Source organism: Trichosurus vulpecula, chromosome 7, assembly GCF_011100635.1.
Source record: "Trichosurus vulpecula isolate mTriVul1 chromosome 7, mTriVul1.pri, whole genome shotgun sequence".
In the NCBI taxonomy this organism is placed as follows: domain Eukaryota; kingdom Metazoa; phylum Chordata; class Mammalia; order Diprotodontia; family Phalangeridae; genus Trichosurus; species Trichosurus vulpecula.
In genome coordinates, this window is record NC_050579.1 from 182,395,678 (window position 1) to 182,401,677 (window position 6,000).

Consider the following 6,000-nt stretch of genomic DNA (forward strand, 5'->3'; position numbering starts at 1 on the left):
CCAAGACTGGAGTATGATAAGGCTAAAGGACAAACAAACAAGGGATTGAAAAGTAAAAGATAGCTTAGAGTTGACCTGGTTCACCAAGTGGTCAGGATTGGAAAGAAAGATGAGAATAGTAGGCAATGCAGGAATAATGACCTTGTAAAGTACTGAAGGGCAAAGGAATTGGAGGTCACAGTGAGGACAAAAACAGGATCAGGGGTCCTAAGGCATAGGAAAGAGTAGAAAGATAAAATATTTTGCCAGATAAAAGAATTTCAGATTTCTTTAACATGAAAGTAGAATGCTTGTACGTGATGTGCAAGATTAAGGGTATAACCAAACCTGTGTGTAGCCAAGGTGGAATGGAAAAGTCACATAGTCCATTTTCTTATTCGAAAAGTAAAGGTCTTAGAAACAAGCTAAATGATTCCTAAGATCCCTTTTAGTCAGTTCTAACATGCTATGATTCCTAAACATGCAAACATTATCTCCCTCATCCTCTCTCTGACAACTATAGGAAAATATCAGACCAAATGTAAGCCCCTGCGGATTATAGACTGCGTCGCCAAATGAAATCTCTGAAAGAAAAAGAGTGTGTAGGTCTAACTATAGGTTAAATAACCTCTCGCCCAGAGATCTGGCTGTTGTTATTGTATTTTTATGAGGGATAGGATGTTGCAGAGGAGCAGATGTATTACACAGGTATCCAGAATAAAACAGTGACAAAAACAATCATCCACATTCAGGTTCTCTTCTTGCCAGATTTGGCAGAGGTTGTAGGATTAGAAGGGGAAGAGTTGAGCCTGCATTTGCCCCCAGTGCTTCTGGAATTCTAGACCAGGAAAGGATGTATTTTAAAAGACAGGGGATAAAATGGAATTGAATATTAATTTATAGTGTTGGTGAATTCAGTAGAGGGGGTCTTAATTTCATAACTTAAATTTTTCAAAACAAAACAATAAGAAAGGCAGTGTTGCACGGTGGATAGAGTTAGGAAGACCAGGGTTCAAGTTGCACCTCTGACACATACTGACTGTATGACACTGGCCAAGTCATTTAAACCTCTCGGAGTCCCAGGCACTGAGTATGTAAGAAGCTAAGTTGCAGAGAAGGTTTTTGTCTTCACTGGTAGATTTCCCTCTACTGATGAAATCACAAGAAGAAACAGAGGCAGAAAGAAGCAGAGAGAGAATGTTATTTTATGGTCCTTTTGAAAACTTCACATTGATTTAGGAATGGGTAAATTCCTAGTGATCAAGCTTACAGAAAGTTATCCTTCACTTCAATTCCAGTGAATGACCTCTAGGAGAATAGTTATAATCTTGGAATTGGGCCAGTGGAACAGCATCTCTCCATAGGGGCCATGTTTGTACAATCAGCACAATAGACAAGGTCTTTCTCAAAAAGCAATCCCTATTCCCAAACCCAGCACATGACCCAATATGGGTCTTATTATATTCAACGTGAGGGAAAGCAGGGAGAAACAGCTGCCTGCAAACACAAGTGGAAATGGAACATAATATTGTAATCACCATAAATCGTAGTGATTATTTGTGTAAAACCATAAACGTACACTATGGCTAAATGAGTCATTTACTGAATATCCTTTCAGTTATTAACTTGGCATAAATACTAATCCCTGAAGATTAAGTTGAACACTAATCACTTGGAGCATTGGAGGACCTTTTGTGATCCAGTGGCTGGTATTTACATATGGTAATTTCCCCGGTGGCAGCTGAGGAGGCCTGATCCGTGCTATGTAAGCAGTAACACATGCTGTAATAAGAAATGAGTTTTTCATCTCTTTCCCCAAGCCCTCCTCCCTCTTCACTCCCAATTGGGGCTTAATTAAAACTCCTCAGTACTTGGCTCTGTTTAACCGGACACAGGAGCCCTGAAATGCTGACACGGATCCTCAGATTTCACCTGCTAGGTCAGCTCATTAAGTGTTGTAATTCTACAGCTGAGCCCTTGGTGGCCAAACTACAGGTTATTGGGGAAGAGAAACAACCTTTCATCTGAGGGACTAAGCCTCGTTAAGTCCAGCAACAATCTGACCCATTTAGTTTTCAGTATTGCAGGTGCCTCAAATTTCTCTCCACCCAGTGTTGAGTCAGTTATTTCAATAATGGCCTCCCCTCTACCCTTGAATCTTCCCTTGACTATTTTTTTTAAGACTGAGACTCCCCATCTTCCCCAGGCTGGAAGTGCAAGGACTACTCCTGGGTCTAATCCCACTACTAATCAATACAGGAATTTCATTCCAACCTAGCCCAGTTTGCCCTTTCTTAGACAGTCTAGTGGTCTCTCACTCCTTAGCGGCTTACCATGTGGATTCTACACTTCGTTCAGACTCTGGATTTGTGTAGTCTAAAGAACCCTCAGAACTCCCATCTTCAAAAGATCTGCCTACCTCAGTCTCCCTGGGAGCTGGGATGACAGGTATACCACACCAACCTGGCTTCTGTCATTCCTACACTGTACAAACCCTCAGCCTTGAATTTATCTGTTTCTTCCACTCCTACTCCTAGACATTCAACCACTCCTAGGAGAAATCATAAAACCTTATGGGTTAAGTTTGATGAAAATTAATGCTATCTAATCTTAAATATCCCCTCCCTAGTATATGGCAGTCTTTTTGTTCGTCTCTTACTGGCTATCACATCTCTGCAATGGCATTTTCAAACATTCTCTTCACTCCTCAAGTCCTAATTTCAACCCCATCCCTTATTTCTCAGAAAACAATCTTAACTCCCAATTTACTGACTACATCAAGGCCATGCATGCAGTGTAAACCCCGCCCCCCCCAACTCTCCTCTTCTACTCCTCTTCTAAAATTCTGAATTACAAAGAATCACAAAATTTTAGAGTTCGAAGGGATGTCGATCGCCATCTGGTACAAAACATAGGAAAGCAATTCCAACAACGATCTCCATTGAGGAGGAACACAATTTCCCAAAGCAGCCCATTTTCCACATTTAGACAGCTTTAATTGTTGGACAGTTTCTGCTGATATCAAGTCTAAATGTGGCTTTTTGTAACTGCCGCACCCTGATTCTGGTTCTGCCTCCTGGGGTCAAACAGAACAACTCTAATCCCCCTTCCATGTGACAATCCTTTAAATAATTAAGCACCAATGTCTTCTTTTCTCCAGGTTAAGCATCCCAAATTTCTTCCACTAATCTGTCACTTCTTGGTCATATGATTAACATGATAGAGGACTAGGCATTTTCTTCAGCCACAACAAACTCTCAAAATACCTCCACTACCACTACCGAAGAGGACTTATGCCCCAGAGTAAAGAAACTATAGATGTTTCCACAGGACACGTAAGCAAGAAAACCAACAAACTGACAGTCTTATGAATTGACACTAGAGAATGCTAACTCTTCACAGTGCTCACCCAGCACCCCTTCCCTCACCAGGAAGCCCAAACTGACCCACTGAGTTGTGCTTTGGGACCCATCTAGGGATTTCTCTCTGCTTCTGTCTCTTCCAGCACTCCACACTCCCTGCCTTTTCCCTATCATCCTGTTACAATAAGAAGCAAACATCAACTCTACCCAGAAAGAGAGAGTTGGGGAGTGGGGAAGCTGTACCTCTAGGTTGGGAATCTCAAAGACAGTTGGCAGTTGAAATTTTTCATGGAATACCCACTCCACCCTTCTCCCGATCTGCAAAAATAACAGGTTGTCATTCAGCCCAGCCAGAGAACTAAAGAATGGGAGGGATTGGGACAATGGACCAGAATGTAGGATCTCTATAAAAAGAAAAATAAAAACTAGAGAAGGTTAAAAACAACACTAACAACAGCAACAGAGGGACTGTTAAGAAATTTCTTTCCTTCAACTGATTTTATCTGACAGAGAATCATAGAACTGCAATATCCTGGTTTCTCTTCTCTAAATGCTTTCCAGCTTACCATGTTCCATTCTAGACCATGGCAGCTACAACTTAATACAGCATTCCAGATTTGGTCTAGAGGAAAGGTGGGGAACCTGTGGCCTCAAGGCCACAGATGGCCCTCTAGGTCCTCAAGTGCGGCCCCTTGACTGAATCCAAACTTCACAGAACAAATCCCCTTAATAAAAAGATTTGTTCTGTAAAACTTGGATTTAGTCAAAAGGCCGTACCCAAGGACCTAGAAGACCACACCCAAGGACCTAGAAGGCTACACCCAAGGACCTAGAAGGCCACATATGGCCTCAAGGCCATGGGTTCCCCACTACTGGTCCAGTCTAACCAGAGGAAAGAATAAAGGGACCATCACCTCTAATAGTCCTAGAAGCTGTGTTTTAAGGTTGCCCAAGATGACATTTTTTGGACTGTCATATCATGCTGCTGATTCACATTGATCTTGCATTTAGCTAAAACCTGTAGATCATGTCAGACAAATTCCTTTTTCACCATGCCTCTCCCATTATGTGCATGTGAAATGTATCTTCCCCAAGCACCTTATTCAGTTCCACTCAAATGGTGCTGAATATATCTAGAGGAAGTTAAAAGAACAACAACTATTTATTGGGTCCACTACAAATGTGTGCAAGGCAGCTAAGTGATGCAGCGGACAGAGTGCTGGCCCTGGAGTCAGGAGGACCTGAGTTCAAATCTGGCCTCAGACACTTACTGGCTGTGTGACTCTGGGCAGGTCACTTAACCCTGTTTGCCTCAGGAAGGAAGGAAGGAAGGAAGGATCACTGAGTGCCAAGAAGTTCTGATTTAAGCTATGGAAAAGGATATATGAGATAGAATACTGCAGGTTAGGGTATTGGAAAAGAGATCGGAGAGATAAGAGAAGATGGGAGGCTGTGGCTGAGGTTGAGACTGAAGATATTGAAGATCCCATTACACAAGTCAACACAGGGTGAAAATAAGCTTTGTCATAGCTCTTTGGAGAGACCAGTAGCAAGAGCAGTCGGCTAACAGAAGGCTTCAGCTGTGTGATTCCTGATTGGTTGAAGAGAGAGTCAGACTCATGGGACAAGAGTTCCAGTTTCAGATGTTTTTCTCCTGCTACCCCAGAGCCAAAAACAGGAAGCGTCTCAGAAGTGTCTGTTGCTCTTTGTTGCCTTCCTATGGTTTGAGAGGGAAAAGCGGAAAGAGGAAAGACTACTGCTTTATTGAATAAGAAGAGCTAACTAGGTTAATTTGCCTTGCCCAGAAAGTTAACCTGAGCTTTGCAGTGAGCTTTGTTCCAAATAGAGTAGGTGTCATTAGCCCTAGATGAGAGGTCCTAAAGGGTTAGATTCCAGTCCCACTGACTAAAACCATGTCAGTTTCTTATGTTGAACCATTGGCCACCAAGAAATTTGGTGGCAAGAAAAAAATATTATATATCCCTTGTAGGATGTATATTACATTATATTACATTACGTTATATTATACTATATTACATTACATTATATTATATTATACTATATTACATTATATTACATATCATACTATATTATATTATACTATATTACATTATATTATATTATACTATATTACATTATATTACATATCATACTATATTATATTATACTATATTACATTATATTATATTATATTATACTATATTACATTATATTACATATCATACTATATTATATTATACTATATTACATTACATTATATTATATTATACTCTATTACATTACATTATATTGTATTGTATTACATTATATTATATTATACTATATTACATTACATTATATTACATCACATCACATATATATTACATTATATTACATTACATTATATTATATTATATTATATTATACTCTATTACATTACATTACATTATATTACATTATATTGCATTATATTATATATCCCTTATAGATGTTGTTGCCAGGCTGCATCTCCACTGATGTTGCTTCCTAGGATTATGGCTTTGAGGCTGAGATGGAAGCAGGACCGATGATATATTGGTTGCCTGATTGATTATAATCATTAGTGCCCTACCCTTTCTGGAAACCAAGAATCCATGCAGTGATTGCCACTGTTCCCACTATACATGAAGAGTCAAGGAGC